Consider the following 14,671-nt stretch of genomic DNA (forward strand, 5'->3'; position numbering starts at 1 on the left):
TATACTCACAAAGGGAACATCAGATGACTGATCGGGATATTTTGATGCGCTTTATACAGGCTGTTCTTAAGCGAAAAAAAAAACGATATGTATCCGGCCATTCTTACCAATGGCCAATAGTTTCGAAGAAATTGATTTTTAAAAAATGAATTTAGTCGGCCGATATACGGGCGGGACGTTTTATATATTTAATCATCACCATTGAGCAAAAGCAGCGGTAGCACAAATGGTAAGGCGTTGGCTTCGTACGAAGTAGATCGTGTGTTCAAATCCTGTCGCGTATATATTTTTTTTTTATTAAAAATTTATTCGTATTTGTAATTATTTATTATTTATAATTATTTTGTCACTGTCAGACGTTTAAAAAAATTATTTATTTAATTATATCTGTATATTTTTTGTAAATAAAGTTTTTAGATAGTTATTGTACTAATTTGAAAAATTTCTATAAAGAAATATTAATATCTTTATAAGTTTAATTTTAATTTAATGTTATTAATTTTAATTACTTTTTGATTGTAATAAAATTTCATAAATTTACAAATAAATAATTAAATACTCCTGTATGAAATAATTATTCCTAATCTCTCGTTTGTTTTCATAAATATCATACATAAATTTCATACAATACAATATAATACAATTAATACAATAGTAATACAATATAATACAATATAATACAATTTAATACAATACAAAATAAAACACTACAATACAATTCTACCTATTTTTCCAGCTCATACCTTAACGTTCCCATTTCCTGATTTATTTATATATAGCCTATCTTATCATAGCTTTTTTATTGTTTCTACATTCCCTTTCCTTTTTTATCCATATTTTTCTTAGCGCCTTTCCTTTTGTCTAATCTTCTCCATAATTTCCTTAAAACCGCTTTCTTATTTTTACCTATCTCTGTTCATTCTTTAATTCTCCGGCATTCCTTAACATAATGCCGTAATTCTTTAACATAATGTTCTATATTATCCTTTTCTTCATCACAGAAAACGCACCTTTGTTTTTCTTCCCCTAATTAATATTTATTCATTTCCTCTAAGTTCCCGCACCTCAATTTTATCAAAACTCTAACTCCATCTCCTAAATTTGTCTTTTCTAAATTTTCTTTTTTTAAATAACTGGGTCCTTCACTACTTATTCCTATGTTTTTGTATCTCTCATTATATCTAGCATACTGGATCTTTCCGTCTTCCCATTACCTCTCTTTCCCCTCTAATTAATTCACCTCTGATCAATTCATCCTTCCTCACAGTTTCTGTTTCCCTTATTAAATTCTTCAAATTACCTCTATGCCCCATCCATTCCTATTATAGTACTTTTCCTTTTCCTTTCCACATTGATCTCTCGACTCATATGCTACCTTTTCCGCCTAACACAATCTTACGTAACTATTCTTCTTTCTTCCCTTAATTCCCTTCTCATATCTTCTTCCTCAAATCTCACCTTCATTTTAGCCATAACTAACTCTCTATATATTATATACCTCGGCGTGTAAAAATTTAATTCGAAGATCCATCTGATATAATCCATTATTACCTTTTCTAATTCCTCTTTCTCTTCGTATTCCCCATATTTCTACTCCGTATGCCATCATACTTTGCACTAGATATTTATATAATATCCATCTCCTTCCGAAATCATTCCTATATAATCTCTCCCCTATACCTCATACTTTCCTAGCCGCTATCTTTTCTCTCTTATTCAATTTTCTCTCTTATTCTAACATCTGGTCTTTATAATTTCCTTTGCTATTCATTATAAAATAAACTTAACTTAAACAAAATTAAAACTTAAATACTTGAAAATCTCTACTTCTTCTATATGTCTTTATTATTCTACTTCCATATTTTCTTCTTTTTTTTATTAAATACCACCTTTTTATTAAATACCATCATTTTTGTCTTTTCTTTAATTCTACTTTTTGTTTCTTCAAAAACCTTTGAACATATCTATCATATCCAACATTGCATCCCTGTTGTTCACACATTAAACAATATTATTCGCATACGCTAAATTTCAAATTCTGCTTTCTCCTATATCTATTTCTCTTTTTCTAAATATTTCATCTATCTCCGCCATATACAAGTTAAACAAGAGCGGATTACACAACCTTGTTGCACTCCTTTCCTAATGTAGAAACCTTTCGAGAATCCTTGTTCCGTGCTTATTCTCACTTCTATTTTCTTCACTTTCATATATACTTTTTATCATCTGTCCTTTTATTCTCATCTCTTCTCATTATATTCCATAAAGTATTTTTGTCAACATTATTGAAAGCCGCCTTCAAGTCCGCAAATAATGCATCTTTTCTTTTCTTCCTTCTTGTTCTTTTTTCTTTTGTATCATGTGATATAGAACGAAAATATTATCTATTGCTGATCTTCCCTTTCGAAATCCAGCTTGACTTTCCAGCATTAGTTCTTTTTTTTCCACTTCTTCTTCCAACCTATTTCTGAGTATCTCTGCATATATTTTATATGCTGCATAAATAGCGAAATGCCTAATTTCCTACCTCATCCTGTTTTCTTCTTTTATATATAAACATTATTATGTTCCTCCACTCTTACGGTATCTTCTCCTTCCTTCATCATCTTCATCAAGTCTGTTAATTTTTTCTTTAAAACTTTTCCTGCGTGCCTCCATACCGTCTATTCCAGCAGCCTTATTCAATTTCATGTTTCTTATCGTTTTTTTAATTTCCTCCTCCTTTGTTCTGTTCCTATGTCCTCAGTCCTTTTGTCCTCCTGTCGTGCCTCACTTCCATCCAATAGCTTCATGAAATGCTCTTTTCATTTTTCTATATTTATTTCACTTTCTGTTTCCTCTTCTTCTCTTCTTATTTATATATTTCCATACTTCAGTTTCCCTCCTTAATTTCTTCAACTCCTCCTCCTCTTTGTCCCTTTTTCCTTTTTGTTTTCTCTCCATTTTTTCTCATTTCCTTCCTTTCTTCTATATATCTTTTTCTGCTTACCTTTCCCCATCTTCTATAGATCTTCTTTACTTGTCTCTTTTTTCTTGTACAATTCCTATCCCACCAATCCTTGTATTCTATCTCTTTCTTAACACTTCTAATCTTCTTTTTTACCATTGCTTTGTTTATCATTTTTTCCCACATTCCTTCCACAGTGTCTTCCTTTTCCTCTTCTTCCTCTTCTGCGCTGTATAATTCTTCAGCCTTTCTGTAAATATCCTTACTGCTTTTTCGTCCCATCTCCCTTTTCTTTCTTCTTGTCTTGTTCCTTTCCTCTTCTCTCTTTTCTCTTCCTTTACTCTCTTCTATCATTACTTCCAAAAGTATGTGATCTGAGTTCACTCTTTCTCCTATCCTAAATTTTCCTATTTTTTCGTGCATTTTCTTATTCACTATAACGTAATCTATTACTGCGCTACTTTTAGCCCCTACATATGTATTAGGTGTACAAAAAAGTTCTGAGCTTTTTTTTGTAAAATTCAATCTTTATTCAAAAAACAAACAAAAAAATATTAATCAGCGAAATATTCCCCGCGAAATATTTTTGCATCAACGACCTTTTGCCATCTTTCGGGTAGCTTGCGAATTCCTTGATGATAGAAGTTCACCGGCTTCAAAGCGATAAAGTCATCAATGCATTTTCGTATCTCTTCAAATCTCACGAAATGTGTATCAGCCAAATGATGCTGCAGTGACCGGAATAGGTAGTAATCGGAAGGCGCCATGTCTGGACTATACGTCGTGTGCGGGAGAAGTTTCCAGCTTAACGCAAAGATATGGTCCCGCGTCGCTTTCGCAACATGTGGTCGAGCATGTCATGAAGCAAGACCACTTTACGACGTCCTTGGCCAGTAAATGGCCTCTTTTCTTCTAATGCATCGCTCAAATTGGTCAATTGTTGTTGGTAGCGGTCTGCCGTGATTGTTTCACTCGGTTGTAACAACTCGTAATACAACACACCTTTCCAATCCCACCAGATACAGAGCAAAACCTTCTTGGCGTGGATATTGGGCTTTGGCGTCGATGTTGAAGGTTGACCAGGGTCAACCCATGATTTTTTACGTTTAGGGTTATCATAAAGAATCCACTTTTTATCGCCTGTAATGATTTTGTGCAAAAAATCTTTTTTCCGGAACTTTGAAAGCAAAATAAGTGCAGTGTCACGCCGACGATTTTTGTTGTCTTCGGACAATTCATGCCGAACCCATCTGCCTTCCTTCTGAACCTTTCCCATCGTATGTAAACGTACGGAAATGGTTTGCTGCGTAACGCCAAGCTGTTCTGCAAGCTCTTTTGCGCAAAGTTTATATCCAGCAGTGCTTGCAATTCGTCCGTTTCAATCTTTTGAGAGCGTCCAGCACGCGGATCATCTTCAAGACTGAAATCTCCTTGGCGAAATTTTTGATATCATCTTTTACATGTAGTATGACTTACAACATTCTCTCCATATGCAGCACAAATCATTGCAATGGCTTCAGCAGCATTTTTCTTCAGATGAAACGCGAAGTGGATGGAAAATCGAATGTGCTCTTTTGTTATTGCCATCGTGAACACTACTGATTTTTGAGGTTATGTGCATCAAACGCCAAACCGTATGACATTTTAGAAGGCCAAATGTCAACGCTTAAAACCGCAAAAGGGCGGGAAGATATATAAAATTTAAATTGTTATTTCGGTTGTATGAAATCTAAAGCTCAGAACTTTTTTGTACACCTAATAAATTCCCAGTCTCCTGTTGTTGCTCCATTTAAAATATACCACCCTATCTCTTGTATCCAATTCACAAAATTCTTTCCTCCGTTTCCTACCACTATATCCTTACTTCTTCTGTCTTTCAATTCTCCCTCCTCACTTATATTTCCTAATTCTCTTATCCTTAGATTAAAATCTCCTCCTATCATTATTTCATTCCTCTTCTCTTCTTCTCTTAATAATTCGTCTAACTTCTTCTTTACATTTTTTCTCCTTTTGTATTATATATCAATATAACCTTCCTTTTTTCATTCATCCTCTATTCTGACAGATTTATTCCTTTTCCTACTCTTTGCATTATCCTTTCCTCTTTCTTTTTCCGCCCTCGTTTTTTTTATTATAATTCCTCCTATCGCTCTCTCTCTGTATTTCCTTTTTATTGCAAAATCACAGTACCATTCGTGTGTATTCGGTAACCATTCTTTTATACTTTCCCAACTTTCCCTTTTTTCATCCACTCATCTCTCATATAAATTTATAAAACCATGCCCTTTTATGTATTCCTAAAATCCCTATTCTTATTATATTCTTGCGACATTTCAAAATAATAGTTTCCTCTTCTTCTTTTTTTCCCTTGTTTTATCTTCTTTATTACTTTCCTCAATCTTATTTGCTGTTCTTTTTCTTTCTTTCCTCCTAACTCCTCTTTCCTTCTCTCCTTCTTGATTTAAACGAAACTTCTCCTATCCTTTTCATTTCCATCCTCTATTTCCTCCCCTTCTCTCCCCTTATTCTCTTCCTTTCTTCCTATTTTATCATGCTTTCCACATACTCTCTATCTTTACCCTTTCCAATCCCATCTTTAATTTTATACCTTCCTTTTCCGATCCTTTACCCTTTTCTGTTGATTCTTTCCTGAATTCTTCTCTCTTTCCAACTTAAATCTCTACTTAATTCTCTATAAATATCATATCTCCCTTTAACTTATGCTTATTCCTCATAATCTCTCTTTTCCTTTCCTTCCTTTGTAACTTTACAATTGTTACCGTTCCGCTGTTCCAACAATTAATCACTTTACATTTCTTACTCCTATCTTTTCCTTAATCAAATTTTGTGCTCATTTTCTATTTTCTTATCTCTTTCCTTTTCATTCGGCAATCTTATTCTTTTTATCACAATATTATCTTTCCTTTCCTCTCTGTCTTTTTTTGCAACCCATCTTTTTAACCTTTCTACTTCTCTATAACTCAGCCCATCGCTCACATCGGATTTGAAGAATCTGCAATGTTTCTCCTGCTACCCGTTTCTCTCCTCGCTTTGCTTGTTAACCTCTTTTTCACTTTGCTTTCCTCCTCTGGATCCCATCCTTTTCCGCTAGTCTTTCCACTTTTCTTTTCTAATCTTTCCTCTATTTTATTCATTCTCTCCATCCATAAATCTTCTTTTCCCTTTTCTCTACACATCTTTCTGCTATCTTTTTAGCTTTTTAACTTTTCTCTCTATCAGTTCCCGTAACTCTCTCTTCATTCTATTTATCTCCTCATTACATTCTCTTACACCCTAATCTGAAATTCACTCTTTTGCTTTCTTCCTTTTCCTTTTCTTCCATTAGCATTTTTCTCTGTTTTTTTTCCTTTAATTTTCCCGTCTTATCTTCACTCTCTAATCTACCTCTTTTGCCGCCATAATCTTTCCTTACACTTGTCCTAAAATTCTCCTGTCACTTTTTTCCTGTCAATCTCTCCTTTTCCCACTTTGCCTTCATTTCTTTTCATTCTTATTCCTCTGCTTTTCGCCTCCGCTTTACTCTCTATCAAATTATATTCGCTATTTTATCCGTTCGCTATCCCTCACACATTCGCGCCACCTAATCAAGCCATGAACTATATGTTTTCAGTACTGGCAATATCGGAACGTAATCTATATATATATGTGCGTGCGTGCGTGCGTGCGTGCGTGCGTGCATGCGTGCGTGCGTGCGTGCGTGTGTGTGATGTTTTAAGTTCCCGCGCGATAATACGTATTTAAGTTGGGTGGCGGGTACATGCCCGGAGAAGTCGCGCGAGCAGCGGTGTGCGTGCTGCGCGCAAGCGTGTGTGGATTTCGGATAGTGAGAGAGTATGCGTGGCGAGGATTTTTGGCTGTAAAAAAGCAATTGAGAGATCGAGTGAGTGATTGTGTGCTTTGCGAGTTTGCTGCCTTTTCATAGTGAGACTGTGAGTTTGCGAGTCCTGCGAGTCCGGCGAGATTTGGTGTTGCGTCTTTGCGAATCATTGTGAATGGGAAAACATCCTACAAATTTGGGGGCTCGTCCGAGATGTAAATGGCACAAGTCATCGAAGAGTGCAAGCGGCATAAACCGTTGGAATGCTGTCGAAGATCAGAGAAGTGTATAAGGACGTGAAAATGCATTGAGAGTACGCTGTATTGTTCACGTGAGAGACCGCCGCAAGTACGAGAAAGATAAATTACGTGGTGTGTGTCGAATCATCCGCGAGTGCGACAAATTACGGACACAAACATCGTAGAATTACTGTGAAGCTGTATCGTAGATTGTTTTTCAAAACGTTAATAGTGAAAAGCCAATCGCGAATCCAATCGTGTGAGAGAGACAGAAACGACGTGAGACGGAGAGAGAGAGAGAGAGAGAGAGAGAGAGAGAGAGAGAGAGAGAGAGAGAGAGAGAGAGACACGAAAGGAAAACGTGAATTGCGCGAATTATCGCGAAGCGCAATGTTGTCTTATGTTAACGGTTAATAGTGAATGATATTGTGCGTGCAAAAATGAGTTCGCAATCTCCATCGCGTTATACAATAATCCAGCTTAAAGAAAGATTACGAGAATTGAATTTGATCCGACGGCCGGAAAGTCGAGCTGTTGAGACGTCTGCACGAAGCGGAACCAACCGCCGGATGAATAAAAAAAACTGAGGCGTTCGGCCCAGGAGAATGAATCTGATATCGAAGCGCAGCAGCTCAACGAGAGATGGAAATGTATCGCAAAGAAAGGGAATTAGCTGAGCGCGAGTTACAAATAATGAGAAGGGAGGTCGAGCTGTTGAAAGAGACGCGACAGTTGTAACGAATCGAATGCAAATGGCGGACGGAGAGAACGATTCACGTGATGTGACGAAAGCGAGTATTTCGGCCATAGTGAATTTACTAAGTTGTTTTGATGGTAGCATCGGCGACTTTGAGAATTGAGAATTACAACTCAAATTACTACAGAAGATGTATGATCGTTTGTCTGATGATTACGTCAGGATCTTGATCGGCATGCGGTTAAGGGAGAAAGTGCCGAGTGATTCCAATTGAAGGCTGTACATATCGAGCTACTTATTGATGATTTTCTCGGCGAACTGCGCGAGATGTACAGCCACCGTTCCAGTAAAGTCTGACTACGCAAACGATTTGAAGAGCGCAAATGAAATCTTCTACCAATACATCCACAAGAAGATCGTTCTGGCTAATCAAGTGCCTATCCCTGAGGATGAGGTGGTGGAATACCTCATAGATGGGATACCTGACGTAAGTCTACCAGGCACGCATTGGGCAGATTTCCACAAAGGCGATGTTGCTGAGAGCTTTCGAAAAAGTAATGCTAAAAGACAGAGTCTCAGGCGGCATCGCCGAGCGACGGAAGCGGTATGACAAGGATCAACGCCGACGTCCGAGCGAGAAAACTAAAGGTGAGGAAAAAAAGTGAGCAGCGAAACGGAGAGACATTACTTCAATTGCGATCTTTGAGAACATGCGGCTGCGAACTGTCCTATCAAAGCAGAGAGCCCAAAGTGTTTCGAGTATGAACGAGGGCACATTGCCATTAGATGTGCTAAGAAGCAGAATGCTGTGCGAAATGTCGACATAAACGTAACCAAGAAATACGATAAATATATTAAGAACGTTAGCATAAGCGATTGTATGTATTAAGTGCCCTTGTGGACACTAGTAGTGATATTTGTTTGATTCGCGCTAATGCATATATTAGGCTGTTCGCGATTAGAACTGAAGGAAATTCGATTCCGAGGTGTGGGCGCAATCGGTAACTCTACTTTGGGCGAATTCAATACCGAATTAATGATAGACGGCTACATATATCCTATCCTCATCCCTGTCATATCGGATACACTTATGGATTAGATTTATTACTTGGTGTTGACTTCTTAAACTCGGTTGTCGAATTAACTATAAAATCTGACAAGCTTATAATCAGTTCGTTACCGGAACAAACTCGTTTAGAAGATAATTTAACAGAAATTCTGCAAATCGATTTAGACTTCGAGAAAAACGATGTCGATGTGGTCCATCCAGAAACCGAAATATAGAGAAGAAATTAAGAAACTCATGCGAGAGTATAAAATGCAAGAAATTGGTCTTAAAATGTCTATAATTTTAAACGACGATAAACCCGTTATCAAAGAGCGAGACGATTAGCGATGCCTAAGAGAGAATTAGTGAATGCGCAAACGAGTGAATGGCTGCGTGATGGTGTGATTCAATCGTCGTTGTCATGCGAGTCCAATTGTGTTAATTAAAAAGAAAGATGGTTCTACAAGGCTGTGCGTAGATTATAAGCAATTGAATAAGAAAATAATAAAGGACAGGTATCTTTATCGTTACCTTTAATAGAGGACCAATTGGATGCGTTGCAGTGAGCAAAACTTTACAGTACTCTTGATTTAAAAAACGGCTTCTTTCATGTGATGGTTGACGAACGAAGTCGTAAGTATATTGCCTTTAGGGCAGTAAGTATACACGCCTGATGAGCGTTATGAATTTTGTGCATTTTGTTCGGATTATGTAATTCTCCGGCTATCTTTCAGAGATTCATTAACATTGTATTTAGAGATCTCATTCAAGAAAAAGTCGTATTGACATATTTAAATGATTTGATTGTACCGTCAATCGATTGCGAGAGCGGAATACATAGTCTAATAAAAGTTTTGTAAACTGCGAGTGAAGCCGGGTTAGTGATTAACTAGAGGAAGTGTAGCTTCCTAAAGGAATGCGTCGAATTCCTCGGACACGTGATAGAAAACGGATATGTATCTCCGTCTGAGTGTAAAATTGAAGCGGTCAAAAATTTCCCTGAGCTTATGAGTGTGAAACGCGTGCAAAATTTTTTAGTGCTTAATGGATATTTTCGAAAATTTATATCGCAGTATTCATTTATTGCGCAACCGTTGAGTGATCTGCTGAAAGCAAACGTCAAATTTGAATTCAGTGAAAAAGTGAAACAAGCGTTTCTTAGTTTAAAACAGATCTACTAGTGTACTAAGCCAATGTTAAAGCTTTATAAAATCGACGCCGAGACAGAACTCCATACGGACGCATCGATGTTTAGATTGGTGCAATACTGTTGCAAAGGGATGAAGTTGATAACGCGTGGTATCCCATTTACTATAGTAATCACAAAACTACATCAGCAGAGCAAAAGTATCCAAGCTACGAGCTGGAAGTGCTAGCTATCGTGAAAGCGTTCAAGAAATTCAAGATTTATTTGTTGGGAGTTCCATTCACCATCGTAACCAATTGCCGTTGCAACAATGAACAAAAAGGACTTGTGCGTGCGGATTGCCAGATGGGCGTTGCTGCTCGAAGAATTTTAGTATCGGGTCGAGCATCGTTCTAGGAAGAGTATGAGACATGTAGATGCTTTAAGTCACTATCCGTTGCCAGAATGTAATTTGATCAACAAGGAGAGGGATGGATTAACAGCACGATTGAAGAAAGCGCAATCGGAAGACAGAAATGTTAAAAAAATCTTCGATCTAGTGGAGTCGGGTAAAATGACTGACTATGTTATCAGAGATGGATTGCTTTTCCGTGAAAATAATGGAGAGCTGTTAATAGTAATGCCAAAGAGTATGCAGTCGCAAGTGATTAGACAGGCGCACGAAACCGGTCACTTCTCTGTGGCGAAAACTGAAGCGATTTTAGGAAGTGACTACTGGATATCAAATGCTAAAGCAAAGATCGAAAAGTTACTATTGTGTTGTGTGTATTTTGGCCGAACATAAGCATGGCAAACAAGAAGGACTATTAAGCTTTATTGCTAAAGAAGAGATTCCTCTCGATACCTATCACATTGATCATTTAGATCCGCTCTCCTCTACTAAGAAAAACTACAAGCATATTCTTGTTATAGTGGATGCATTTTCTAAATTCGTGTGGCTTTATGCGACCAAGACCACGAATACAAAAGAAATCTTAAACAAATTGCGTAAACAAGCCTTTGGAAATCCTAGGATAATTTCAGATAGAGGTACAGCCTTTACATCCAATAATTTTTCTGAATATCGTGCAGATGAGAGTATTGAGTACAAATGGATTTGTACTCAATATTGATTACAAATGGAATTCCAAGAACGAAGTGAACGTGTCAATCACACTTATTCTGTTATTGACAAAATTGGCAGATCCGAAGTGTGATGAATGGTACTGCTATTTGAAGCGTACGCAACTTTATCTGAACACTACAGCGCATAGAAGTATAGGTACTGATTCGTTCCATTATATAATTCCATTTATTGTTTGGTACCAAAGCCCGGTTGCAAAATAATCCGGAAATCAGAACGTTGATTGATGAACGTTGAGTGGATTGAAGCATTTCAGGAGGAGCGCGATGAGTTGAGACAGCGTGCAATGAACAATATATTGAAGGTACAGCAAGAGAACCGACGAACTATAATAAGAAGAGGGTTACGTCAACAGTTTATAAAAAAGGCGATTTGGTTGCAATTAAACGAACCCAACAAGGATCTGAAGTTTGCAACAAAATTCCTTGGTTCTTATAAGATAACTAGAGCTTTATGTAACGACAGATATCTGATTCAATGAGAAGGCGAGCATGAAGGACCCTACACGACTTCAACCTCTGCCGATAATATGAAATTCTGATTGTCTGATATTTCAGATCAAGAAGTTAGCGCGCGCGCGCGCGCGCGCGTGTGTGTGTGTGTGTGTGTGTGTGTGTGTGTGTGTGTAGAATATCTTCCCATTATAGGTATAGATCGTCATAGGTGCATGCATTTGAATAATCGGTTAACTAGCGTTCAGCTTTATACGAGATATAATATATGTACAGTTTTGCAGTCTAGTAAAATAACTTAAAATAATAATAACAATATAATAATTTTTTATCCCTAATAAATTAAATTTTTGGTAATAAATCATACTTCATGCTTCATAAATAGATATAGGTATACATATACGAGCGTCATTTGATAAGTCAGGTAAAAAAGCAATAAAATCACCTATTTTCTGAAAAATTCTTTTTCACTTTTCGATGTAGTCTCCTTGGAACCTTACACACTTAGTCCAGCGGTGTTCCAATTTTTTAATCCTTTCGCAAAAGTAGGAAGTCTCAAAGCCTTCAAAATATGCATCCACAGTAGCGATGACCTCCTCATCGGACGAAAATTTCTTTCGCATGAGCCAGATCTTGAGATTTGGGAATAGAGAAGTCACAAGAGACTAAATCAGGAGAATAAGGTGGATGGGATAGCAATTCGAATCTTAATTCATGCAATTTTGCCATTGCGACTGAAAGACTTTTTTGCGCGCCAATCTCGGCCGTTTCGTTTGCAGCTTCGTACAAACTTCGTTCGATTCAGAAGTGTAGAATAATATGCTCCTGTGATGCCCCTGTTTGACCCTTCTGTAAATAGTCAATGAAGATGATTCCTTGGGAATCCCAAAAAACAGTGGCCATTATCTTCCCGGCCGACAAAACAGTCTTCTTGGACGCACAATCACCAGATGCTGTCTATTGCTTCGACTGCTATTTTGACTCGGGTGTATAGTGATGGATCCAAATCTCGTCTATGGTCACGAATCGATGCCAAAAATCTTGTGGATTGCACTTAAGCACCGACAAACACTGCTGCGAAATGTTTTTTCGCATGCGTTTTTGATCGATGGTCAGCAATCGCGGCACCCATCGTGCACAAAGCTTTTTCATTTCTAATTCTTTGTGCAGGATATTATGCACCCTATCTATTGAGATGCTTACAATCTCAGCTATGTTACGCTTCATTCGGCGATTTTCCATGACGATACGATAGATTTTTTCAATCAGTTCTGGCGTAATGATTTCAACTGGACGGGGCTTCATCTTTGCTTGATGTCCGGTCTCTTTTGAATTCATTAATTCAAAAATAAACGGTCTTCAACGCTGGTGCAGAGTCCCCATGAACTTTATTCAATTCGGCTTTAATCTGCGCATCCGTCCACTTCTTTAAATAAAAATGTTTAATCACTGCATGAAATTCGTCTTTCTCCATTTTTACGACAACTGTTGCCCTGCTCACTTCCAATGTCTATAACATGTAAACTAAGCGTCAGTTTTTCAGCTTTTGGCTGAAACTTGATATGAGACAGTTTGAATGTGTTACTTCCAAGGCCATGTACTGGCCATATACTACACAGTTCATTGTGGCGCTATCTCGCAAAAATTTACTCAACTTATCGAACGACCCTCGTGTGTGTGTGTGTGTGTGTGTGTGTGTGTGTGTGTGTGTGTGTGTGTGTGTGTGTATGTGTGTATACACACTCATACATATATTTGTACATACATCCCAAAAAAGAAAGGAAGGTGTCCGTCACCTGACCACGAACCAGTCGTGAAAATTTGTAATTATTATTTTTGTGAAAAATATCACTCAGCCTGAAATCGAACCTGGTTCTCCTGCTTACAGGGAGGCGTCTTATCCTTTCAACTACCGAGGCATGTGATGATATTTATCGCAATAACGTGCTTAGAACAACACAATATTAACAATATAATATCATGCACATATATACATATATTACAATATCAGGAGATACGGTAGTGTCTCGGTTGTCAAGTCAACTGAACTACCATGTAACTTTACGCGAGTCGGCGAAATGCGAGCATCCGAAATTATCAGTTCTCAATAACGGCTAAACCGATCTAAATAGGCTTGATTAATAGCTTGAGTTCGACTTACATAATAAAAGTATTTTTATTTTTCTACGTGCCCTATAAGCAGAGATATTGCTACGCAAAGTCCGATTTGGAAATTTTTTTACTTTAAGAAACGTCGTCATTATTATTATCGTCGCCCGGTTCTCATGTGTGGTTGCAATTTCTGTCACGGAGGCGCTACTGTGCCCAAGATCCAATATACACACATCGGCAGGAATGGTATCTGTGCGCTCGGCGCGCGGCCGCTACACATACGCACGAAGCGCGTAAATCCGTGTCTCCGCGAAGCGCGAAGGCGAGAGAAAAAATAATGGAGGCAATTCGATGTTGCATCCAACGCGAGACGCACGATCGAGAGAGAAAGCATAATCGGACGTGATACCGAATTTCCGATATCCCTTTGCTGTTTCACACACTCGACGTTAATGTGAGTGAGAGAAATCACGGTATCTCTATGCATCGCGCTTTTTTTCCTTCCCTTTCATTCTGATTAATTATTGATTATTCAATGATTATTTATTTAATTAATTCAAATATAATTATTAATTATTTAATTATCGCGTAATAATTCTTTTATTATATTTTTTTATTATATATTTTTATTATATTTTTTAAAATTACGTGTAAAATTACAACTATCGTTGCGGGTTTAAACATTGAATGTTTTACAGCTACCTCAAGCAATCGATATTAAAAATTATTTATATCATTTTTATACATTATTAAAATGATTTTAAAAAATAATGAATTCGCGAAACTGTATTCAAAAAAAAGGAAGATCATATTCAATAATAATAAAAAATTATTAGTAAATAAAAATGTAAAAATGAAAATAAGTATTTTCGAAATGAATACTATGTTGTAAATTTAAAATTTGAATTTGCAATAATGTAATTATAAAAAATACCATTTCTTTAAAAGTATTATTTCACGTTACATTATATCATATCATTTCTATATACTTATATTTAATTGACATGTAATTTTACAATCTTATAACACAAGAAGTTTATTTGCACATTGCAAATTTAAAAATGCGCG

The 14,671-nt window shown here is 36.9% G+C and overlaps 1 protein-coding gene and 1 pseudogene across 4 annotated transcripts in view; one reads left to right on the forward strand and one right to left on the reverse strand.

The window, feature by feature from the left end:
• LOC105426301 (phosphoenolpyruvate carboxykinase [GTP]) overlaps positions 1 to 14,671 on the forward strand; it is a 138,686-nt gene that overhangs the window by 55,024 nt on the left and 68,991 nt on the right. The window lies entirely within an intron of this gene.
• Positions 506 to 3,370, reverse strand: LOC148937028 (uncharacterized; annotated as a pseudogene).

This window comes from Pogonomyrmex barbatus, unplaced genomic scaffold (genome assembly GCF_055798465.1).
Source record: "Pogonomyrmex barbatus isolate J1 unplaced genomic scaffold, ASM5579846v1 scaffold17, whole genome shotgun sequence".
NCBI lineage: Eukaryota > Metazoa > Arthropoda > Insecta > Hymenoptera > Formicidae > Pogonomyrmex > Pogonomyrmex barbatus.